Source organism: Euprymna scolopes, chromosome 3, assembly GCF_053919585.1.
Source record: "Euprymna scolopes isolate OS-2025 chromosome 3, ASM5391958v1, whole genome shotgun sequence".
NCBI lineage: Eukaryota > Metazoa > Mollusca > Cephalopoda > Sepiida > Sepiolidae > Euprymna > Euprymna scolopes.
Genome location: NC_136484.1, coordinates 97,203,400 through 97,230,899, shown reverse-complemented (window position 1 = coordinate 97,230,899; position 27,500 = coordinate 97,203,400). Strand labels below are relative to the sequence as shown.

General features: G+C 34.9%; 1 protein-coding gene across 13 annotated transcripts in view; it reads left to right on the top strand.

Moving 5' to 3' along the window:
• LOC145257798 (protocadherin Fat 1-like) overlaps positions 1 to 27,500 on the top strand; it is a 954,816-nt gene that overhangs the window by 343,443 nt on the left and 583,873 nt on the right. For all 13 annotated transcript variants that reach the window (XR_013864025.1, XR_013864024.1, XR_013864023.1 and 10 more), the window contains exon 3: positions 2,194 to 2,301. The gene's annotated coding sequence lies outside the window, so the exon portion shown is untranslated. The remainder of the gene's footprint in view (positions 1 to 2,193; positions 2,302 to 27,500) is intronic.

The window sequence follows — 27,500 nt, the reverse complement described above, 5'->3', positions numbered from 1 at the left end:
CTGTATAAAATTAGCAAATCCTCTGATACTCTTATATGTGACTTATTCTCTCAAACGAAACAACACTGCTTCAATAGAAATCTTATTATTTTGCTTTGTCTTTTAGCCAAATGACTCAGATTCTTTCTTATCTATTCATGACGAAAAATGTCATCTTTATTTTTGCCTTTTTATATTTTTATATGTCTTCCTTCATGAAATAAAGCCGTCTCTAGTAAACATACGGATAAACTTTGCTGGCTTTGGTTTTGCTGTTTATTGTCTTTAGGTGTTTTGTTGATTTTGTTTTTGTTGTGGTGATTTTGAAGGATCCGCTTAATTTGAAAAATCTATGTATTCACGTATTTTAATCATGAAGTTAAGCTTGTCTGTTTGACGACATATCAACCATTTTGGGATTGTTTTAATTTGACAAACTTTTAAAGAATTTATTTTTTGTGTAAAAGCTATTTAATAGCCATTAGGCATATTATGGATCTCAACTGATTACCTCTATACTATAAGACAAAGTCGAATTTAGGATCGCCAACTCAATTCACACCTCATTGGCTTCCAGCAACTTAAGGTCCTGGATATGACTTTAAACTATATCCGATGCTAAGGCCCCAGCTTGCGGGTTTTAGGGAGTGTTAAGCCCCCCTTTAATTGCCATTGCTCCCAGGTCCACTCCTACCCGGAGTAGTAGTACCTGTTAGGGTCCCAACTATGGGTTAAATAGAAACCGACTTGAAAATATATATATATATTCTATTAAAAAATTTTTCTTCAAAAAATCTTAATTCAACATTAAATAACCTGAAAAGGGTTGATATGCCGTAAAACAAAAACAATGAACCAATCCAGCAATTAAAATCTGATATGTAACCGAATTATCATATCAATCACGAACCTGAAATTTTTGTAGCATCATCTTAAACTTAAAATTATTGTTAATGCTAAAAACTTCAGGTGTTCATCCCCATTCTTGTCACTTTTTTAATGCTTACTAACATATTTTGATGTTTTTCTTTGAGACTTAAAAAAGATTATGTTTGAAAAATTTTTACGTCAATTCATAGAAGTCTTTCCAAAGATAAACAGACCTCAATTGCCACTTAACACTAGTGAAATGTACACTAAAACCTAATTTTTATCGTATACATAGTTACGTTGACACACAGACAATTGTTTGATTGCCAAAAATTAAACAAGGTTGAGCGTGACCAGTACCAAGTGGACATGGAGCTTACTTTTGCCAGCCTCGTAACTCTCGCTTCCCTCACTTTGTGTTTTAGTCCGTTTGTTCCATGAACGATGATTCTGACAAAGGGGAAGAATTGCTGTTTTCTGAGTCAGTATCTATCCATCTAACACTTATCGTTGACTAGTTTTTGATCATGTTTTAATTCTTTCCATCAAGTGGCTTTATGCCTTGTGTGGAGCGATTTCCATGAAAAAAAAAATGGGTGACCATTTGGAAATACCAGATGCTGTCTCCAAGACGACAGTAACATTTCCCTGCAAAAAAAAACCGCTAAAAACTAACGTTATTATAGTCATCTCACTTGAGAATGCCACACAAACTAGGCACTGCTTGTGAATTTAACATTCCCTAGATACTCGGCCCTGTCGGTGGGGCATTAGAATACACCGACTGCCCCCCTGAAGAGGGTAAAAGTCCCTCAATGGGGGTCCTGGATATGACCTTAAAGTATATCCAGTGGTGAGGCCCCAGCTTGTGGGCTTTGGGGAGTGTGGAGCCACCCTTTAATTACCATTGCTCCCGGGTCCACTCTGACCCGGAGTGGTAGTACCTGTTAGGGTCCCAACTATGGGTTAAATAGAAACCAACGTGAAAACAACAAATATATTCTATTAAAAAAAAAAAATCTTCAAAATCTTTGGATTCGGCATTAAATAACCCGAAAAGGGTTGATATTCCGTAAAACAAAACCAACCAAACAACCAACCTAGATATTCTCTCCTTTGCAGGAATCTAGCTGAATTCGCCCAGAGTGGAAGTCGCATCGTGACAATGAAGACGAGGAGGAAGGACCGTGTCTTACTACGCCATGTCATACACTGAACAGTTGTTAATCTTACTGTAATCATTTCTTAAAGTTTTCAGAATCGTGTCTAGCTTCTTATGTGACCTTTTTGTTTTCTCTGTAAAGTCTGAAAGTGTTTTTTTGTTTTTTTTTGTTTTCTTTCCAGGTACGTATCAAGTCGGAATAAGACGATCTTAAAAATGAATCGGTTTAACATAATCCAATTCTGCCTTCAAATGCCCCGCGAGCATAAGACTTCCCAATAAATTTCCAAGTAAGTATTTAACTATATTCGGAATGCGTCTCGTGAAAATATGTCACGCATAAGTGCATTGTATTTAAAAATAAGGTTTCTGAGTAACGTGATAAAAACTTTAACTTTTGTAATGCTGCTAGGAAGGAGAAAGTTTGGATTTTAATTCAAGAAAATGTAGACATAAAAGGTAGTGTTGGGACGGTGAATTGGAATCGGAATCTAAAACCAGAAAAATCGAAACTTGAGAGGCATCAGAATCGGTATAGGAATTGTAAGAATTTATGTTTATTTTCCGATGGCAAAAACGATTCTTGTGTCTTTTTATTTATTTTTGTTTAAAGCAAAATCTTCTACTGCTGGTAGTAATGATAAAATAAATATTTAATTTACTTATATAGATTTGAAACTACCAGCAAAACATAATCTATCAATCATCCCCCACAAGTGTATTTTTACATTTGAAAAAATATCTGCATATTTAACATGTATTTTTATCGTGATCGAGAAAAATAGCAACTTTATAGTAAAATATTAAGAGATTTATAAAGAATCAGAATCGGTAATTGTATCAGAATCATGAATTTTGTACAGAATCGGTAATTGTATTAAGGTCGACAAAAATATTGGAACCGTCCCATCACTAATAAAGGGAAAAAATGGATGACCAAACAACAGAATCAAATCAACTGATATGGTGAGTGTTTATAATTCATCTTTATTAGCAAAAGCCTTTAACAGAAAGTAGTTGTACTTACTGGGACATATACCTCCCCTCTAAGGGGAGGTACAATATCTCGTAAGTTGTAATCAATTAAAATACACCGGAGTTCACGAAAATTTTGTGATTGAATGCAAAACACAATCAAATCCTACTTTATGTCTCTGCTCCTCTGCAATCTGAAATTAAAGCTTCACAACAATAAAAAAAAAAAAAAAAATGAGAATATTCTCGAATTTACAAAAAGGTCATTAAGATGTTGATATTGCCTTCTCTTCTACTAGTGTCAGTGGACATTCCCGGCTATGAAAATTTTGGGTCCCTTAGTTTTTCTCTACATGTGCATTTGCTTTGAGACTTCTAATGAATTATCCTACCCGTCTTGTTCACTCTCCCTTCTAGCCATGTGACATTGCATGTGTTTCCAGGAGACAGCGGATCAAGATTACATATTAGTGCATATTCGTTGACTGGGTAAACTAAGTATCTTGTGTGCATATGAATGCCACCCTGATCATCAGCTATATATACTAGCAAAATACCCATTACCAGTTAACATAATCCGGTTTGTAGTGAAGTAATTTTAGATTTTAATTTTAATTTTGTTGGCACACCTTTAAACTATAGACAGCTCTCATTACACTATTCAATTTAAAATAAGTTATTGCCCTTGCTGACTTCTATTTTTTTCTATTGATTGAAAAGAAAATTGGCTAATTGCAATCTAAGTTTGATTTGTCAGCTTAAATGCTATTTGGGTCTGACTTTGAAAATCGAAAAAGATAATTTTACATGTTAGATGATTGAAAAAGAAAGACTGTCGTTTTCAATTTTATATAAAAATATTTATTATTGGAAAATTATCAACACGTTAAGGGTACATTTTGAAATATTCCAATTTCTGTGGCACATTATCTCTTTTTGTATTGCTTTAATATGAAAACCGCTGTCAATTTGAGCTTCCATTGCATATCTGTAATATCTCTTTTTTTTATTTTCTTCATATTATTTGAATTATTTAGACTATTATCTCATCTTGGTTGTTATTATCACGTTATATACTGGCTACTACCACCAACTAGGATCCTGGATATGACCTTAAACTATATCCAATGCTGAGGCCCCAGGTTGCAAGCCTTAGGGAGTGCGGAGCCACCCTTTAATTGCCATTGCTCCCAGGTCCACTCTGACCTGGAGTGATAGTACCTGTTAGGATCCCAACTATAGGTTAAATAGAATACGACCTAAAAAAAAAAAAAAAATACTATATTAAAAAAATCGTTCTTCAAAATCACCAGATTCAGCATTAAATAATCTGAAAAGGGTTGATATGCCGTAAAACAAAACAACCGACCAACCAACCACCAACCAGGTGTTGTCTTGTCAAACTTAGAAATCTTTCTGTCAAACTCGAGAATCTCTATAGAATTTCAAACTGAACTTATCTTATTCATGTGATAGATTGTTCTCATTCAGTCAGCCTTAAACAATTAAAAATCTTAATTATATTTTTAGTGTCAGCTGTGGTAAGGATTGAATTTTCAACCCTCAGAAGATTGTCACTAAGAAATGATTATACTTTACATCTTTATTCATTGCGTTGCATGTATATTTTTGGGGTTGGTGTGGGGGTTCTCTGTTTCATGAAAAATCAACCATTTATTTTACCATAGCTGGAGAGGGGTTGACTTATGGCTTCATATCTGTTTTGATATGACACTACATCTTCTCTATCTTCCATCAGTAAAGTAAAAATCCTTTTAAACTAAGGCCATTTTAATTTTTATTGCAATCCAGAATGCCTTGTGTGGGAGAGCAAGATTTTACTTACATTAAAAGCCTAATTTGTGTCTAAATCTGCTCTTGCGGGGAGGCATATAAATATGGATCATGACAGATTTATTTTTACTTGCCACAGTCTTCAATAACATCCATTTGGCCAATGGTCCAAAAATAACAACCGATTCTTGAAAAATGTTGGAGAATACAATGGCTGAAGATATTTGGCCATTACTATCAAGATGGAGACACCAGGCTGAGTTTAAATAACTTCGGTAATGCAAGTTGGTAGAGACTGCTTCTATCTTCGGCCAATTTTCTGTCTTATTCTGCGGTAGAACTAATCAGTTTCATCCTTAATGTCTTACTGACTGTAGAACAAAGAAATACTATTCACACCAGAAGGACGAATGAATGAAAAGCAAGCTATAAACAAAACAAATCTTTAAAACTTTCTTTTCAATTCTCTTGATATTTCTCGACATCAATTGAAAGCCAGAATGGCAGGGTTATGGTTAGAGACAACGACGCTGATGAGAGAAACAGTTGCATCTGCATATGTAAGCGGTATGCACAGGAGACACCAACTTGTTAGAATCCTAAAATACTAATCAATGTAATGAGACAAGAATAGGCCGGAACCAAAATTACTTTGATTGTACAAAGTAACAGTTTAAATTTATTCAGTTACTCTTCAATTATTTCAATGATTCTGTCTATTTTTTTTAGCTAAAGTATAGAGCTCAATCGATATTAAGTGTTTACATTATTTAATTCTGGAGCTGTAATAAATTTAGATATTTTCTGACAAAAACAAACTTAGGAAAAATTATTATCGTAATAATAATTGTCATAATTGTTTTTTTTTTATTATACATAATAGTTCAATACTGAACCTATTATTCGTATTATGTGTATTCTTTGGATTACTATTCTCATCTTAAATGTAAAGCATAACAAAAGGGGGGGGGTTCTGTGTGAAATTCTGTCCGAATTCCTGAGTTCAATAGAAAAGTACCTAAGTTCGACAAGATACGCCTGAAGCAGGTTGGAGGTTACACCGACCGAGACGTTGTGTAAACGACACTCAAGATGAGAATAATAGTCCGAAGAATCCAAATAATATGAATAACCAATCTTCATCTCAAAAGTTCAGAAACGTGAATCCATTGTTTTCATTTATGACTAAGAAACGTTGTCTGTTTCATCCTGATTGTCTTGAAGCGATGCTGTATAATGCTGATGAGGATAATTTAGTACTTGCCTCTGAAATAATCCAAGAATGATTGGAAGAATGGTAAGGAAATTAGAGATCCGAGAATGATTGTTTTAAAAACCAAAAATATGATTCAGTGGTTCTAACATTAGAAATCCACCAGAAAGAGAAAAATTCCCCCGCTCAGTTTGTAGAAAAGGATGTCGGGTGCAACTTAATTTTTTGTGGTCCTTGCAAGCAGTCATTATACAAGAAGTGCAGTGGAATTACAGGCACGTTTAACACATTCGCTGCCAGCTATTGCTGCATCAAATTTATTGTCATTGCGAAGCTATTTTTCTGCAATTTCCTAAAATAAAGCCAACAAATAATGCATATGAATATAATATGAAATATTTCTTAAATTTGTATTATTTTAAAAGTCATTGTCACGAGCCACTTTTACTAAAGGAATTGTCAGTTTTATCAGTTTGCATACTTTTTGTAATAAAAAATAACTCAGTTTTTATTTATAGTGAATCATTCAATTTATAACTTATATACGTATTCGATAGAAAAAAATCATAATACCTGGCAGGGGACAAATACGAGATAACTCGTGAACATTCTATTCACTATGTGTTATTTTGAGATGCCAGTTCAAGTTAAAGACAGTTATCGTACGTGCAGAGCACGCATTGACTAATAGAAAAAGAATTTCGTTACTACGAGTTTACTCGTAGCGAGCAAGTCTAAGCAAATACCAGGGTACGAGAATACTCGTAGTTGGCAGCGAATGTGTTAAGAAATGACACCGAGTTTGTATGCAGGAAACGTGAGGCAATGGAGAAGGATGAAATCTCAGATGTGGAGAAAGTATATTTGAATGGTGAAGCTTCTGAGTTTCGTCATAAGTTTTTTTTTTTTTACCTTATTAATACCATTGGAGTACAGGAAAGAGTTGTGATTCAAAGAGTTAACATTGGCTAGAGTAAGTTCAGTGAAATTCTAACATTAATAACCAGCAGACCAAGTGAAGAATCTAGTATGATAAGACAAGGAAAAAGGTTGAAAGCTTCAGGAGAAAGTATATTTGAATGGTGAAGCTTCTGAGTTTCGTCAGTTTATTTTAACCTTAGTAATACCATTGGTGTTAGTGTGATTCAAACAGTAAGGATTGGATAGAGTAGGTTCAGCATGTTTAGTGAAGAATCTAGAATGATAATTTAAGGAAACGACTGGCTACTGAGGTCTGAGTATTTGTGTTGCATGGAGCGAAATGATATAAAAATGGAACGATGGATGTGTAATCTGTTTTCATTAACCTCAGATCAAGATTAAATATGAACAGGATAGGACGATGTATGCAGAAGTCCTTGGTATGTCCATATTGGAAGAATGGCTGAAAATACTTGAGTTAGTAGATGTAAACAGTTGAGTTAACAGGGTATGTTTGTAAGGTAGTCCAAGAAAAATATGTGGGGAAGTGATTAGGATGTACGTGAGAGAAATAAAGAGCTGAAATGAACAAAAATTGAAACTGCGGCACTCATCGTAGGCGAGTTTAACCAGTTTATTCCAAAGGAGGAAGTTTCATGGGCGTATGAAATTCACAAGTGATCCTCAATCACATGTATATCCCCATTAAAAGAGATGATGACATAAGATTTTTTTGCAGGAGGTGTCGACGTCCTCATACATACAGCGCTTGTTATTCCCAAATTGCACATTCATCTCATTCTCACCAAATTGGTCACCCATATGGTACTGACCAGGCTCAATGTTGCTATACTTTGGTGATCTAATAAGAACTGGTGTGTCACCGTGACTATGCTGTGTAATAAAGACTTAGTGAGAGGCTAGTTTTTTAATCAATTTTTCAAAGACGTTCAATGCATATCAGCATGTAAAATAAATGTAAAACTGGTAATAATGGTTAATGAGAAGATAAAGTATATATATAATTATTACAATAATCATCTTTTTAATACCTACAGACACTAGCGTTTCATCCTTTTGGGAATCATCAGTGCAGGGTGACATGATTACTACTGGTCGGGAGACTTGAACCTGGCTACGAAGCCATCTCTGACTCCATTAGTAAGGAATAAACCCATGGCCAATCTCAACGGCGAGAAATATCGTTGAAATTTTAACATTTATTTTTTAAACGCTGTAACATCCGGCCATAAGGATGATTATAACATCATGATCTATGCATGCGAGCTTAGGTAACCGACTTTCTATTTCAACTTTAAAGTGCTCAACAATAAGAACCGAGTTTCTTAAAGGGGCTGAAATAATTATTACAATAATAATTTTTTTAATACCTATAGACACTAGCGTTTCATCCTTTCGAGAATCATCAGTGCAGGGTAACACGATTACTACCAGTCGGGAGACTCTCTGACTCCATTAGGAAGGAACAAACCCCATGGCCTAACTCAACTGTGAGAATCTCTCTCTCTCTCTCTCTCTCTCTATATATATATATATATATATATATATATATATATATATATATAACTTCTGTTATATGTAATATATCTAATAGCTACATTGGTTTTACAACCACTACTTTATAACACTGCCTCATCATGCATCCAGAAAACTCTAACTCAATTGACCAACATCTCCGAAAACATAACTGCCGCCTCCAATTTAATTCAAATCCGAGTTAATGACACCGAAATGTTGCATTTCAAAAGCAAGATAAAAATATTAGAAATACCTGAATCCATTGTCATCAAAATGCAACAATCAACAATAAATAGCATTGCACATGAAACTAGTAACATTTTTAAAAATCCTTAACGTAATACACTTTTATCCTGTGATGCTAATTCTCATGTCGAGGAATCTAAATTAACATCTTTCCGGGAACTGTGAAAACCTATTCCTGCCATCCAACTGACTTCACATGCCAGTTTCTTGCTACCTTTTGAAATACTCTTCTATGCTCCAGCATTTTTTGTTCATTTCCATTTTAACCTTATGATGATTTGACAAAGAACCGAAAACATTCATGATACGCATGGAACATACGCATTTTTTTTATTTTAACACAAAAAAATTATTAGAAAAAATCGAAAAAATAAAAACAGTGTTATTAAGCTAAGAAATTCGGTTATTTTTATCAATGCTTACCTAAATGAAAATGTTATCTGAATAACACTGCAAATTTAAATCTTTATTTAAGTATTTTTTTTTTTAAATAAAATGCTCAAAGCTTCTTTATATAATATATACTAGTACGGACACCCACTGTTGCCCGGGAACGAATTAGTATCAACAGATGTTCCACACTTCCAATACTTTTATTGCCATCGAAATCGGACAAATCTCTTGATTGCTCTAGTCAGGAACCCACCGCAATGCATTAAGAGAAAACTTCGCATGCCTCCCCACAGGGACTTAATTCACAATACATTGTAACCTACATTGCACTGTACAGAACCTACTTTTGATTGCTCTTAGTATGTAAGGCTGTATAAAGGTGCTAATTTTGGCCAAAAATGTTCTGTTACTTCTCCAATTGGATTTTTTCGATTATCGATATTCAAGCTCATTCCGATAAAAAAAAACTATCTAAGAATATTTCCAGACACATAAAGTACTTTCGTGTGAAATTTTAAAAAAATCAGTGCAGCCGTTTCAGAGTCTATAAGAAATTAATTCACACGCAGACACACATACAGAAAAAGTGCCTTATATATATATATATATATATATATATATATATATATATATATATATATATATATGACTACTTATCGAGCCGTTGTAAGTTCGATCCTTGTCAATAAAGTCTAGCTATACTGATGAGGAGTAAGTAAACTCTGAAGCATGCATGTATACTTACTTTTATGCACGTATTATTTATTAATTAATAATTAATAAATAATATTTAAATATATATATATATATATATATATATATATATATATATATATATATATATATATTAAACCCACGTTCTAGAATGCGTTTTAACTTCAAACTGACGTTGGAAAAAATCAGACTCAAGTATTTATAGCAAAGAAAAGAAGTAAAAATGTCATAATCTTCAATTATAATTAGATTTTGAAAACAAAACAAAAAAAGAGAAAAGAGAATTCTATAATTAATTCCAATCAAGTTTGATAAATTTAATTTCTTTTTTTTTTTTAGTCGTCTTTTCCTTCTTGCATGTTGCGTTATTTACCTCTCGCTTGCTGCGCCACAACACCCCCACCCACCCACCAACCCTTCCCTGCAGAAAGAGAATTAAAATCTATTTGCGTTTCTCTTGCTTTTTTTTTTTTTTAAATTATTTGTTTCTTATTTCTTATTTCTCTTGACTTCATGTGTTAGTGAAGAATTAAACGTAGTTTTTCTTTTCTTTCCACATTTTTTTTTTATAAATTCTTCATATATCTTTTTTCTCATTTTTTTTTTTAATCGTTCTTCTTCAAATTTCGATGTTCTTTAAATTTCCTCATCATATGTGCATTTGCTGTGTGCATTTGCACGCTGCACCATTTTGTGCTTGCTATTTTGCTTTCTTGCGATTTACATACAATTATGCAGCTACTTCCTTCGCCTCCATACCGCCACCCAAATCAATCAACCATCTCCGCCGCCACCCGACCACAACAACAACAATGACACGTTCTATTTCGGTTTCACATACACCCCACTGTCAACTATAACAGTTTTTCATCGCCAATTAAGACTGTTTCTTCCTGATTTCTTTACCAGTTTTCCCAAGCAGTTCCTGCTACTACCACCACCATGTATGTACCCTATTCTCAGATACAGCACCATTATAAAAAACCTATAACATGCCAAAAGTATACGCTTGAAAATCAAATAATCCCAATTGTCATTCATAGACCACCCCATCTATAATATAGATCTCACCTGTCTGTTTAAATGTATGTATGTATGTATGTATGTCTCCTAAAAGCTTTCGACAGAGGCAATGGATTTTCACGAGATTGGTATCGTTTTGAAGCTCAACCCTTCAGACGACAAGTATAGGAAAAATAGATAAAAATATTAATTCCTTCGCCCTCAATTGGGCACTTTTCTACTGAGAGGGGTCGTTTTTTTTTTCCGCCGATATTTTCATCCCCTCTTTTGCGATTGTCTAGCCTTAATTTAAACCTACGTCACTTCTGATTTGGTGATGGGCGCAACATCAAAGACGTCACATTTTGTATTTCATATTTTTTTTTTTTGCTCCTTCACGGTAGAGTTTGAGCCTGCCTGCCTACTACCACTTTTATTTTTGCTCAACACACACCTCCAAACACCAGAGCAACGCTAGACACCCAGGCTAGTCTAATATGTAAAAGGCAAAATGGGCGCAAGCATTTGTGTATGTCTAGGAAAGCCTTTTTGTATTGGGTTTCTTGCGTCGGTTAGATCCTACGAGAAGTTTTCACATACTTCCCAGATCGTAATATCTCAGATTCGCAAACGGACATCGTCTCTTTCTTTCTTTTCTTTTTTTTTTTTTTTTTGATCTAGTTAAACAAAATTCCCACCGTGCCGTCGTCTTGGCTGTTTGTCTGTTTTGTATAAATAAAGTGAAACTATTCAAACACAAACCCCTGGCCTTTGGGCCGGGTAGTATCTGTTCTGTAATTAGTCCTTGGTCAATGTAGGGGAAACCCTTCATACTGAGATAATTACTATTTATTTGGATACTTCCAGAGTGCCCCCTTTTGGGGGAGATGGTTTTTCCACACATTAAAAACGATCTGGTGTCTATTTACCTTTTGTGAGAGATTTAAAAGCAACGCCATTTCTGTTAGTCATCTTTTCTTTTTGATTGACTGCATTAAATTTGAACGTGTTAGACTTCTGGTCGCGTCATGGAGTAATGGTAAGACGTCAGATTTTCTTTCACTTTCTTTTCTGCTTTCACGTCATGGGTTCAAGCCTGCCTGCCTACTACCACTTCTTTTTTTTTTTTTTCTCAACACACACCCCCAAACACCTCGACAACGCCCGGCACCCAGCCTAGCAATTAATCAAACACAGTTCATAACATTGATCAATGTTAGTTTCAGCTAGCAATAATTTCTGTTTTATCAACTCTTACTCTCGAATTGCTTTCAGCCTTGATAAGGGGTGGCTCCTTAATTGTCTTAATATCCAATGTCAACAAATTCTTGTGAAAATGAAACTCAGTTAATACCATTATATACAGCATAATCATGTTAAAACACCGGTTCTTATCAGATCGGCGAAGTTAAGCAACGTTAAACCTGGTCAGGTAAAAAAATGAGTGACCATTTGGCAATTCCAGAAGGTTGTTTGTGCTTTTCCCTTATCTTGCCATTGTTTCCAGTCGTCTAGCAGTTCTCTTTGCTGCTGGACTCAAGCAGTGCCGATTAAGAGGAAGTGTGGTTGTGAAATTATGCAACGCTTGCCTCAAAATTTTAAATACAGTTATCCTTACAGAGTATCTACTGTCTTCCAGGACTGAACAGAAACATCGTTGCATCAAACCATTGATCAATGTTGATACTCGAATAGTGTTCCTCATCTTTCAAGTGGCAATCCCTTCCATTGCATTAACTCTTGACTTCGACAAGTGGTGACGACAAAAGTAAAAAAATATGAGAAAGAAATGATTCGATTTTCAAGTATAATCCTCAGCACATCCGATATCTTCGCTAACTCCTAACATTGTAAGCTTTGGTAATTGTGCAGAATAACGTTCGATTGTTGTCTTCCTAAAATAGAATTACTGAATTTTTATTAAATAATTGGTTAATCAAATCCTCTTGATCCGTCCATCAATGGATGCTGAAATATTCATGATGCTCACTCACACATTGCGGACAGAAGCTCCATTCTTAAGTGGCCAATACTGGACTAAAAAGGGTATAAGGACCCCAACTGACTTCACTTCAAAGTTTTGTGAATATATAAAAGCACTCTACGTAAAACAAGTGAAGCATGCATGTTCCCCCGTGAGTGCATAGTGAATAAGGCATAAAAAATGACTAAGTTCAGCATTTGCCCCCCTCCATTTAGCCCCAAAAGTCCCCAAGGTGCGTCAGATCCTGGTGAAAAATGAACAAACGGTACAGTTTTAAGCCTTAACATATGTAAATTTGAGTTCTGCACCATGCAAAAAAAAAAAGAAATGACTAAGTCCATCATTTTCACCCCCATTTAGTCCCAAAAGTCCCCAAGGCCTTAACATATTTAAATTTGAGTTCAACACCATGAAAAACTGCAAAATAGACAACCACAGAAAATTTTGGGAAAATATGGTAAAATAGTCCCAAAAATGGAGTGTTTTTATTATCCCTACAAGAGTCCCTGGGGCACACCCAAGAGTTATCGTGAAGTATAGACAAAGGAGATTGTATAGAAATCAGTTAGTTACAACTTTTCAGAAAGTTTTATAAAAATCCTAGGCATCAATTTTTTTTAATAAGCACAAAAGTGTCAATTTTAGCCATTTAAACCTGAAAGGCACCTCTAGCAGGCAACTGGAGTTTTCCCAGAAAATCCATTTTGTTACTTTTTTATCATATCATGTTTAATGTTTGCGCAAAATTTCAAAACCTTCCAAGATGTAGTTGTGGAGAAACGTGCGGACAGACAAACGGATGAACGGACAAGAGTGAATTTAACGGTCTACCCTCCTTTTGTTGGGGGACCAAAAATCAATCTTGGTAGCGAGTAAATAACTCGTTTTTATTTTTTTAATAAAAATATCAATCTAAAGTTTGGTTTAAATAGCTTTATTAAAAAAGTTTGTAAATATAAAAACGCACTCTTAAGTTGTGAAAATCTGCGAAGCAATCGGGAATGTTTGTGCGCGAAGGTCAAGGTCAAACTGGTGTCAAACAAAATCTGTTTTGTTTCTTTCTTTGCAATGAAGACGGTTGGGGTCCTTATTCTCTACTTTGTCCAAAATTTACATTCAACTTTTTATTAGTTTGAACCTGTGTACTTATAAAAAACGTCAAAAGTGGCTTATTCTGAGACAAAGATTCCAGGTAATAAAATTGCTAAATTCATTTACATATATTTTTCAAGAAATTATATTATGATATTTTATTATATATTTTTAATATAATATTAGATATTTACTATAATTGATGTAAAAGTTGCATTCCTGTCTGTTTGTGTTTTTCCACAGTTTGATAAATATTTACAAAATGTACACTGTTCTACGAATTATATTTTTTACTGAAAACGGACATTTGCACACTTAGATTCCAGCATGATTTCTATATATACTATTTATTCAAAGAGAAATTTATATTCAAGGTGTATTCTTATTTGCATAATAATTTAAAATTATCTATTTTAATAATTAGTTCCAGAAGAGAATTGTTTTAATAGTTCTATTCAGAAATATTGTGAAAAGTTGATTTGTTTATTTTTTATTCTATTTATATTAAACTAACCTGGGTGCCCAGCATTGCCCGGGTGTTTGGAGGTGTGTGTTGAGCAAAAAAAAAAAAAAGAAAAAAATGAAAGTAGGTAGGCAGGCTCGAACCCGTATCGCGAAGGAGAAGAACGTGAAAAAAAAGTGACATCTTTGCTGTTACCAAATCGGAAGTGATGAATGTTTAAATTAAGGCTAGCCAATCGAAAAGAGGGGATTACTTTAAAAAAATATCGGCGAAAAAGGTGACCCCTGCCCAGTTGAGTGTGAAGGAATTAATGTTTTTAGCCAATTTTTTTATGTGTCGTCCTAATGGTCGATCTTCAAAACGACACCGATCTTGTAAAAATCCGTCGCCTCTATCAAAAGTTTGAAACATACATACACACATACATACATTTAAAGAGACAGGCGAGATTTATTATATTAAATTTATTTTCATTTATTGTTAGCCTACACCAGTTACCTTAAAAAAGGAAATTTATTAATTTAAGTTGTGAGAGTTATTTCCCTTTAATTTTCATAGACAAAATGATTTATTTTATGCATCAATGAATCCAACATGTGATCCTTTTTAAGGAACGTCGTAAGAGGTTAGGAAATTTGGTGTAGTTAGGATATGACTAAATCCTCTGCCCGCCAATATTATTCAAGCTGTCAACACCGGCTATATACAGCCATATGATTATAAAACTCTGTGCTTGCATGCTTCTTGTTCTCTAGGACCGGGCGATTCCATCTTTAAAAAAAAGGAATGATGAGTGAATTACATATATATATATATATATATGATGCATATATATATGATGCTTATATATATGATGGATGTATATATATATATAATGTATATATACATATATAATGTATATATATGATATACATATATGATATAATGTATATATATGATATACATATATGATATAATGTATATATACGATATACATATATGATATAATATATATATATATATGATATATATATGTGACATATATATGATTTATATATGGTATATATATATATGATTTATATATGGTATATATATATATGATATATATATGGTATATATATGATATATATATATGGTATATATGATATATATATATGTATGATGTATATATATAACATATGATGTATATATGTATGATGTGTATATATATAACATATGATGTATATATGTATGATGTGTATATATATAACATATGATGTATATATGTATGATGTATATATATATATAGCATATACATATATATATGTATGATATTTATATATGTATGATGTATATATATAACATATACACACATATATATATATATGTATGATATTTATATAACATATACACATATAGTAATTGTCTGTATTTTTGAGATGAGTTGTTTTCATTGATTGAGATTGTCGGACTGACTTCCTCATCTTGGTTGTTATTGTCACAACGTTTCGGCCGTTTTGCCCTCCGCGGTAGTTGTTACGACGGAGGGTATTCTTCAACCTGACCATTTCTTGGTGGTATGTAATGGTATGTAATACAATAAGTAGCGACACCATTACATACCACCAAGAAATGGTCAGGTTGAAGAATACCCTCCGTCGTAACAACTACCCCGATAGCATACTATCCACCAGACGTGTTAATAGTATGAGAGAGGAGAATGAAACCCAAAAAACCTCCAACGGTCTGCCTACCATACATACGAGGCATCTCCGAAAAGATTCAGAGAATATGTGCCCCCTACAACATCAGGACGGTATTCAAAAGCGAGTCAACACTCAGACGACACCTGGTACGAGTGAAGCCCCGCATGGATGAGAACATGACCAAAAACTGCATATACTCCATCCCATGCAGTTGCAGAAAGGTTTACAAGGGTGAAACATGCCGCCCCCTTAAAGTAAGGGTGGAAGAACACCGAAAAGCGGTAACTAAAGGGGAGACGGAAAAATCGGGTATAGCCAACCATGTCTGGATGGAGAGGGGGGATCATCGCCCCCTATGGGATGAAGTAAAAATAATAAACAGAGAGACCCACTGGAAAGTGAGAAAACTTAAAGAAACAGCTCACATGCTCGGACATAACAACCTACTGAGCAAACCAAGCATAGAGCTGAATGCAATTTGGACACCTCTGATAGAGAGAGAAAACCTTGAATAACAACATAGGTTTAACATTAACAAAAACCAACTAAGAATTGTCCTAGTGACATATGGCCGAGTGGTCCTAGACGTTGTATCAAAGTTTACAGTTACACAAAGGTGCTGAGTTCAATCCTGAACGAAGGCAGTGGAAAAGTAACATTGAAAAACAGAGAATCAGCAACTATGTCCCAAAGCCTAGCTGGAGTCCGAACACAGTACCCCCGTAATAATAATAAAGGGTTGGGTTCGAGACTTCTAACAAACCGTTCACCTGACGAAGGCCGGAGGGCAAAACGGCCGAAACGTTGTGACAATAACAACCAAGATGAGGAAGTCAGTCCGACAATCTCAATCAATATACACATATATATATGTATGATATTTATATATGTATGATGTATATATATAACATATACACACACACACATATATATATATGATATATATATATGTATGATGTATATATATAACATATACATATATATATGATATATATATGTATGATGTATATATATATATATATATATGATATATATATGTATGATGTATATATATAACATATACATACATATATATATATATGATATATGTATGTATGATGTATATATATAACATATACATATATATATGATATATATGTATGTTGTATACATATATGATATATATATATATGTATGATGTATATATATAACATATACATATATATATGATATATATATGTATGTATAATGTATATATATATATAACATATATATATATATATGATTTATATATATGTATGATGAGTGAATTTATATATATATATATATGTGTGTGTGTGTATGTATATATTTATTTATATAAATTTATTTTCATACATATATATATAGGCTAAAGAATGAGAGTGGAAAATTATGTTTTGGTTTTGATTCTAGCTGATGGCACCCAAGTCATATATATAGTTTTAGTTTTTTCCTACTACACTATATTATATAATGATCGATAGACCATTGTTTCTAGAATAATAAATACAAAATCTGCATGATTTAAACTATCATATTTAAGCATATGCAACGCCAGGCAGACTGCTAGCATATATATATATATATATATATATATATATATATATATATATATATATATATCTTATTCCTATTTCTATGAGCTCTGTTTGAAAACACATCCATTTTATTTCTTCTAATTAGCTGTAAGTTGTAAATAACTGAACACCTCACTTATTTCTTTAATCTATTTCTCCTGACCCCCATCCCCTCTTTGTATGTCGAATCGGCCATTCTCTTACATTTGTTTAATATCTCTGTATTTGAAGAAAGTGTTACTTTTTGTTTTCAGCTAATTTAGTTACTATGTTCGCATACATCTGTAACAAGTATATAAATTTAATAGGGAAAAAGTCTCCTTACTTTTTGACTGTAATATTAGGTTTTCCAACTGATCGATGAATCTTTGAGGACAACAGAAGATTTTTTCCTTCATTTTCTTCATGTCGAGATACAGAAACACTTTTCTAATCAGAAGGAAGCAATATTCCTGACAAATTCCTGATAAACCGCCCCCTTAAGTAAGACACTTTATCAAATTTCCATTACTAACGATTACTACGATATTATCCCATTGATTACGGTGCACGCAATAACCCTTATCCCCGAGTGGCTTCCAGGCCTTGATAAGTTTTGACCTCCATAAAAAAAATATTCTCATATTATTTTAAAATCTATATAATATTCTACTGGTTCTTTCTTTAATTAGTCCTCACATGATGCTTTGAAAAGGCCAAATGAATTTTTTTTTAAGTCTAAACTGCTTCAAAGAAGGGCAAATTTATGAAATTTGGCTTTAAAAACTTGTATCTGGCAACTCTGGTTCTTTTTGTAGTCCAGGCGTTACTTTTTGAAAAAGGCCAAATGCAACTTTTAAATGCCAAACTACTATAAAAAAAGGCCAAATTCGTGAAAATTAGCTTTAAGATATCCACTCTAGCAACCTTGGACATCCTTTTTAAACTAGTTTGTACATTACGCTGTGAAAAAAGGTCACATAATTTTTGAGGGCCAAACTGCTTTAAAAAAATAAGGTCAAATTTGTGAAATTTCCTTTTCGTGAAAGTTGGAAACCCTGGAAAAATATCAGCTTCATCAAAACATCTTTGTCGATTAAATATATTTTTCATCCCATGGAATTTACACAGGTCCTGCTAGTTTTAATTATTTCTTGAAACGATACGGTTAGGCAACCCAAAATGCGAACAATGATTCAAAATGAAGTGAATGCATGCATGTGGAAATTTTCATCAGCAGCACTCAATGAGAATATTTTTACTTCTGTAGCAATACCTAATTTTGTGAAAGACTGTGAAAGCAACATGGAGCCACAAAATAAAAATGAGAAAGACATCTCGTAATAAAAACGGCATTTTGAAAATCATTTCATTGACAAACTAGCAGAGTTATCCTCCCCTCAACACATCGGATTGATAGATTCACGTGATATATCATTTTATCATAATAGCACATATTTTTACCATTAAGGTCAGCACTGTCAATGTCAAATAAAATTATCCTCGAAAATAAAATATGGTGGAAGCCACAAAAAAGTCATATCTCTGCAAAACTTGTATGTATTTGCAAACAATCCGCGTTTTCTATGTATGATAAATAAATTTCAAATTTTATAGTGATCTCCTTACAAAATAAAAAAACATAACCTGTGTAAGTACTTTCTGAACAACGTCCTCTTTTAAGTTTTCATCGTTTCTACATGCTGTTGGTGGTAAGCAATTACAAGTTAGGATTAATACGTTAATGATTGTTTCGATTTAACCTTCTCATCATATTGGTATGAATGTCTATCTCTACTACTATATAAAAATCACTTTGTGTGGATGTGTGAGTTCCTTCCTTATGAATTCCAAAATGGCTGAGTCTATCTTTTGCAAATTTTACACAAAACTTATGTGTATATATATATATATATATATATAATTATTATAATAAGGATTCATTAATTTATTTATTGAGAACTATTATCCTAATCTAACAAATACCCCGGATATCTTAGCGCTAAGCGAGACTAACCTACACTCCTCCATCCCCTCTAACTACTTTAACATGCCTGGCTATCTCCCACTCTACCGTAAGGACTCTGATAGACATATGCGCGGACTTGGAGTCTACATTCGTAACACCCTCCCCCTGACTAGAGAAACAAACCTAGAAACGGACGATTAAGCCTTTATGTGCTTTAGACTAAACATACAACACAACATTAGCTATTTTTATTTTCTCTACCGCTCTCCCTCGACCCAGGACTGCACCATAATAAACAAAGTCTCTGACAGCATAGACACAGCACTCTCCCTTGACACTAGCGCACAGGTACATGTATTTGGTGACTTTAATACTCACCACAAAAACTGGCTTAAATTCTCTACTCACACAGATCCAGCGGGCAGCACAACACATAGTTTTGCTATATCTCACTCCCTATCACAAATGGTTACGTTTCCAACCCGTTTCCCTGACCAGCAAGAACAACACGCATCACTTCTAGATCTGTTTCTGACTACAGTTCCCGAGGATTGTACAACAAATGCTGACAGCCCACTCGGGAACGCTGACCATGCAGTGATAATGGTAGAAATCGTCCTAAATTCTAGACCCAAAACTGAAGAGCCAGTTCTCAAAACAACGAGATATTATAAAAAGGCTGACTGGGAAGCCATCAGAGATCTTATCAGAGATGCCCCATGGGGAAATATTTTTTCTCTTCCTGCTGGACAGTGTGCAAATGAGACCACTGAATGGTTCAAAACAGCAATGGAAGCACATGTTCCCATGCGGAAATTATATAGCAAGCCCCACTCTCCCCAATGGTTTACTTCGACTTGCACAACTGCCATTGCTCAAAGGCAGCACACATACTGCAGATTTAACCGACATAAGTCCAGTTCAAACAAACAGAAGTATATAGAAGCTAGAAGTAATGTTAAGAAAGAAATAGCGACAGCTAAGAGAGAATTTACTAAAACCACTAAAAAATGAATCAAAGCACAAAAATTAGGAAATCATGACTTCTGGAAAATCTACAACAATGTAGTAAATAATAGGCAATCAACAATTCCCCCGCTAACCAACAATCACGAGGTTGTTTGCTCAGCAACCGACAAGGCTAATATGCTTGCCAGCCGGTTTGCCTTGAACTCCACACTGGACCCTACCAACCACCCCCTGCCTGACTTTCCTTTGCGGACAGACGCCACGCTAGACGATCTAAAAATCACCCCTGCTCAGGTACACGCTATCATAAAAAACCTTGACACTTCAAAAGCATGTGGACCTGATCTCATCCCAGCTGTGCTATTAAAAAAATGCTCAGCTGAAGTAGCCCCAGTTCTCTCCAAAATCTACAACAAATGCCTTAATGAATCATGCTTTCCGGGCTGTTGGAAAACTGCTTTTGTGGTACCAATATTCAAGAATTCTGGCGAAAGAACCGACCCATCAAATTATCGCCCCATTAGCCTCCTCCCACTTTTCACCAAAATATTTGAGACCATAATTAACCAGGCTCTAGTCCGGCACCTTACAGATGCTAAACTTCTGACTGACAAACAATATGGATTTAGACATGCTCGCTCCACAGCTGACATTCTCACTGTAATCTCTGAACGTATATACCATTCACTGGACAAAGCGGGGGAGGGCAGAGCGGTAGCTCTAGATATATCTAAGGCTTTTGACAGGGTATGGCACAAGGGTCTCCTCAGGAAAATTAAATCATACGGTATCATTGGTAGAAGACTTAACATAATTAGGTCCTTCTTAGATAAGAGAAAAATCCAGGTTGTCCTCGACGGTCGTATGTCTAAACAGTGGGATATAAATGTGGGAGTGCTTTGGGTCTATCCTTGGACCTCTATTGTTCCTAATATTTATTAATGACCTCCCCGACAAAACTGCCTCTGAGATGGGTATATATGCTGATGACACTACACTCTATAACAGGCATGACAGGAAAACAAATGAACACATATCTAAAGAAATGGCAAAAACACTAGAGGATGACCTCCAATCTATAGTGGAATGGGGACATAAATGGATGGTCACATTCAATGCTGCCAAGACTAAACTGGTTTCCTTCAATAATTACAAGAAACCTTCTCTGCCACCAATAGCAATGGCCAGTGACTCCTTGTCCGAGAGTACATCTTTCAAACTGCTTGGCCTAACGTTCACAGGAAACATGAGTTGGAACAATTATATGGAAAACTTTTCCAGGGCCGCTGCGAAAAAGGTAGGCTCTCTCTACCGGGCTAGAAAACTACTGACACCTGAAAGTATCCTGTACCTCTATAAGGCCACCATTCGCCCATATATGGAGTATTGTTGTCACATTTGGACTGGTGCATCTGCTACTAGTCTCTTGCTCCTAGACAAGGTTCAAAAACAGTCGCCAATCTGATAGGCCCTGAACTGGCATCTAAGCTTCAGCCTCTGTCCTATCGACGAAACGTTGCATCCCTCTGCCTGTTCTACAAGTACTTTAATGGTGTATGCTTTGACGAACTGCAGACACTTGTGCCCCCACGACGTAGACACCCTCGACAAACCCGACAGGCAGCTAAATCCCACCCCTTCACAGTAGAGATCCCCAGATGTAAAAGATCTTTCTACTCCAGTAGTTTCTTCCCCAGAACCGCTAGACTCTGGAATTCCATTCCAAGTTCCTGCTTCCCCAACTGTACTGACATGCAGAAGTTCAAGTGCAACGTGAACCGACATCTTGCTGCCCAAATCCCAACATAGCGCCCCAGTAGTTGCTGCCCCTGATAGTAGCCCCCTACACCAAAGTGGCAATGTGCCTTGTTTGGGGTGAAAATGTAATAAAAAAAATTTTTTTTTAAAGTTGTTGGTTGCTGTTTCACAACGTTTCTGCCAACTATTCCTCTGGCCTCTGCCAGGTGGTAATGAATTCTAATTAAAATAATATATATACCATTCAGTACGGACTCGATCATGGAAGATCGGATAATAGATAAACAAGGATTTATAAAACAAAAAAAATCCAACCTAGATCGCCCTTCAGGCCCATGCCGCAGTGGATAGAGACGTTGAATCTCTACAGTTTCAGGTGAGCAGTGTTTGAAGATAGCGGTTTCAATCCTACGCAGAGGCTTACTTGGCCCCCAAAAAATCGTGGTGAGACGAAAACAACTATGGAAGCCAGTAATTGCTGAGGATGCAGTTAGGAGATGCAGAGTTCCTATCCCCATATTACAACCTAACGAAGACCAGAGAAATAGTTGGCCGAAACGTTGTGAAACAACAACTAATAAGGATAACAGTCTGCGATAAATAAATTAAATATAACTTATTTATATGTTTGGCAGTTCTTAGAATATGTTTTGTACAGAAATTCATCCAATGAGTATCAAAAATCAAAAAAAAAAAAAAAACATCCGATCTTAAAAACAGCTTTTCTCTAATATAAATAAAAAAGAAGAATTTTAACGAGGGGAATATTATAGTTACACTGGCAAAGGGAGATAATAAAATTTGAGCAAATCATTTCTTCTTAAAAAAAAGAGTTATCATAATCTTGAGATGTAGCTTAGTGGTAAAGCATTCGACTACAGATCGAATGATCACTTGTGTGTACATAACCATTTTATTATCATTTTTTTCTTCTTAACAAGTTCAGTTTACAATAAAAAGGAGTACCATTCAAAATTGCCGCAAATAATTTCTTCTATAATAATACATACACAATCCGCATTAATTAAAATATTATGTTTAAGCATTTTGTTCAACAAGGCAATGCCGGGCTGCCAGCTAGTTCCTTTTAAAGAGGAGACCTCAAAAGTACAAGTGAAGAATACATGGTTCCCCGTGAGTGCACAGTGAATGAGACATAAAAACAATGACTTAGTTCATCATTTGACCCCTCGTTATTTAGCCCCAAAAGTCCACAGGGGACGTCAAATCCTGGTGAAAAATAAACAAACGGTGCAGTTTTAGGCCTTAACATATGTAAATTTCCATGCAGAAAAAAAGAAATGACTAAGTCTGTCATTTGCCCCCTTCCCATTTATCCCCAAAATTCCCCAAGGCCTTAACATATTTAAATTTGAGCTCAGCACAATGCAAAATTGTTAAATAGATACGCACAGAACATTTGGGACAAATATGGTAAAATAGCCCATAAAATGGAGTGTTTTTATTAGCCCTAAAAGAGTCCCTGCGGCACACCCAAGAGTTATCGTGAAGTATAGACAAACAAAATTATATAGAAATCAGTTAGTTACAACTTTTTAGAAAGTTTTATAAAAATCCAAGGCATCCATTTTTTTTTAATAAGCACAAAAGTGTCAATTTTAGCGATTTTAACCCGAAAGGCACCCCCAGCGGGGGGGGGGGGAAACTAGAGTTTTCCCAGAAAATCCATTTTGTTACTTTTTTACTCATATCATGTTTAATGTTTGTGCAAAATTTCCAAAAATTGCAAGGCATTGTTATTGAAAAAAGTGCAAACAGTCGAATAGATAAGGCTGAATTTACAGGTCCACCCTCCTTTGGTCTGGGGACCAAAAAGATCCCTTAAAAATACCAATGGTAATTATTATCTTCAATGATGATGGTGCGTTTTTAAATTATATGATTATAATCACTTTGACACGCCGATTCCTGTTAGATCATCCAGGTTAAGCAACGTTGAACCTGGTCAGTATTAAAATGGGTGACTATTTGGAAATCTTGGGTGTGAATTGTGGGAGGAAGATGACACGTTCATATGGTCCTCCTTGTAAAACTAACGTCATTGAAGTGTGTGGCCTGGCACTTATAAACAGAGATTATCATCTATATGAAGTCTACTTTCTACATGATTACGGCTGTAGCGAGTCTGAAGCAGCTATAGAATGATGTATGATTACAGCAGAATTTAGTAAGCCAGAAAAGAAGATTATTTGAACAGATAACAAAGTTTATAAGGACCTGTGGCGTAATGGATAAAGTACTAAGTAAAATCAGTTCTAAATGAGATTTTTCTGAAGGTTGAATGTTCAGCCCTCAGTGTAGACGATAAAAATATTTTTTTCATAAAAAGAGGATTGAATCCTCTAGGTTCGTCAATATAAAAAGTTCAACAAATGAATGCAAAAATCTATTTTTTAGTTACTTAAGACTTTTACCTAGTCCTGGTTGATGCAAACAGAGCATGCAACCTTCATGGATTTAACAATGGATTCCATTCCATATTCCGTGTATCAAAACGTGGATTCCATGAACAAAGCTTCTTTCTTAGAACTGCACGCCTGTGGAACTCTGTTCCGTCTGCCTGCTTCCCACCTGACTACAACTTGGATGTCTTCAAGTCCAACGTTAACAATTCCTAATGAACCGCCCCCTTAAGTAAACACTTCATCAAATCTCCACACTAATGTACTGTACTTGCAATAACCCTTATCCCTGAGTGGCTTCCGGGCCTTGATAAGTGGTGACTACCGTGTAAAAAAAAAATAAAAATAAAAATATTCTCCAGTTTGACAGAATGACTCTAGAAGCATTAAAGAAGAACGGAGGTTAAATCGGTCAAAATGTCATGAGAATTACACTGGAGATGAGAACAGTAGTCCGAATGATCCAAATAATACAAAATATTTCTTCAAATGTAGAGTTTTTTGGGGTTGTTTTTAGAAAGGTGTCACCACGTATCAAGGCCAGAGGGCCACTCGAGGATAAGGGTTAATGAATGTATAATGGTCAAGGGGCACATGCCAGTCATCGACAGTAGTGGACATTTGATAAATTGCATTACTTAAGAGGATGGCTCATCAAGAATTTGATCATGTTGGACTTGAAGACAACCATATTGTAGTCAGTTGGAAAGCAGGAAAACGGAACAGAGTTCCACAGGGGTGCAGTTCTAAGAAAGAAACTTTGTTCAGGGAATCTATGTTTAGGTTTAGGCACAGATAAAGAGTGGGGGAAATTATTGATAGTGGTTTCAACTAAACGAGTTGAAACTATTCAAAATGTGGAACCGGAATCTCTTTAGAATGCAGATATATTTACAAGCAAAGGTGGCTGAGGTCAGAACAAAATGCACTAAAAAATCTAGAGTGCACTCGTGGCAGTGTTAGAGGAGGATATTTGTAACAAAACAAAAGCACAATCATGGCAGCATTAAAAAAAAAGTCTTAAAATGAGACGAAAAGGCTGTTGGCAAACCTAGAAAATTGGAGAATTTACTTCATAAGCAGGGGGAAAAAAATTGGTTTGTTTTTAAGTAAGTTTGAACAAGACGTTACATAAAAGAAATGAATTTGTGAAAATGTTAACGAGAGTAAATCTCCTCTCGAAACAAAAAAAAAAAAATAAAAAAGTTTTTTTTTCTTTTTACTGCTATGCAAAAGTTCCAAACTTTTTTCTCTGCGCCATCCAAAAAATAAAATAAGAATATTCATCTATCTATTTGAAGGCTGTTATCTTCATCTTCGTAGCTGTTGTTTTCCCACGTTTTAGTCAACTTATCCTCTTGCCCTCTTGAGGAGATTAACCCACAACGAGATAGGAATATTAACTCTTGTAACTGTATCCCCCATAATCACTGACTTCCACAGTTGTTGTCGTCTAACCACGTATTGGCCAACTAATCCTCTTACCTCCTTTGATAGGATTGAAACCGCTATCTTACCTAGAACCGTAGAGACTCAACATCCTTATCCACTGCACCATGGGCCCCGAATTGGATAGAGGCATTGAGTCTTTCGATTTCAGGTGAGCATTTTAGATAGTGGTTTCAATCCTACCCAAATCAGGTCAGACGATTAGTTGGCTAAAACGTGGTGAGACAACTATGGAAGGCAGTGATTACTTAGGATACAGTTACAAGACTCAGCATTCTTATCTACGCGAAGTTAATCACCTGAAGAAGGCCAGAGGATAAGTTGGCTAAAACGTGGTTAAAAGACTAACAGTATGCAAATAAATAAATACACAAATTACTCATCTCAACGAATTCCATTAAAAAAATAATATATAAGAATATTCATCTTTTTTTATTAATGCTACACCAAAAACGGTCTTCCTTTTACCTCCATCTTTGAAGCATATATATTAGTGTTGGAATTGGAAATATTCGAACTTTTGGAGTAGCAGTATCGAAAAAATCAGTGTATATTTTTCGATGCCAAAAAACGATTCTTTACTTATTCATTTATGTTTGTTTAAAACTTAATTTTCAATTTCTGGTACTAAAGATAAAATGATAAATATTTATTGATTTTGAACTGTTAGTAAAAGTAAAACTCTCTCTTTTATGTCTGCAAAAATATATGCATATAATAATATGTAGGTTTTATGATAATTGTGAAGAAAATAATAATTAAAAAAAAACAACAACTCTACAATAATATATTAAGAGATTTTAAAAGAATCAGAATCGGTAATTGTATCGGAATCAGGAAAAATATTGGAATCCCATCTCCCAGTATCGCTAATATATATATATATATATATCTTATTCATAAAATTATACATCTAGTGAATCTATTAATCCGAGGCCTCAGAGCCAGGAATAAATCCGCTAGTTTGTCCAGACAGAAGGCGCAAAAGGGGTTGCTGGGGATTGGGGAGTAGATCAGAACTCATAAACTGAAAAATAGAATGGTTTCTGTATGTTTGTATGGTTTTCACTAGCAATTCTTTGTTGGTGCCTACTAAAGTTGCCCATCCATAATTTTTTTTATAATGCTTCAAAGAGTTTCCAAAGATTCTTTGACCATTTTTTTCTGCCTCCTCAGCTCTTTCTGGCACCATGCCATCGCCCACTTCCTCTCTATTGATTTTCGTTCAGCAAAGTCAATAGTTCAGTTCCAGAGATGGTCGGCTTGTCTGTATCTACATTGTGCACATTTTAAGCGGCACAAAGAATACGGTGGTCTGTTAGGCGGTCAGCCAGACAGTTAACCAAAGGGAGCCGAAAGACATTA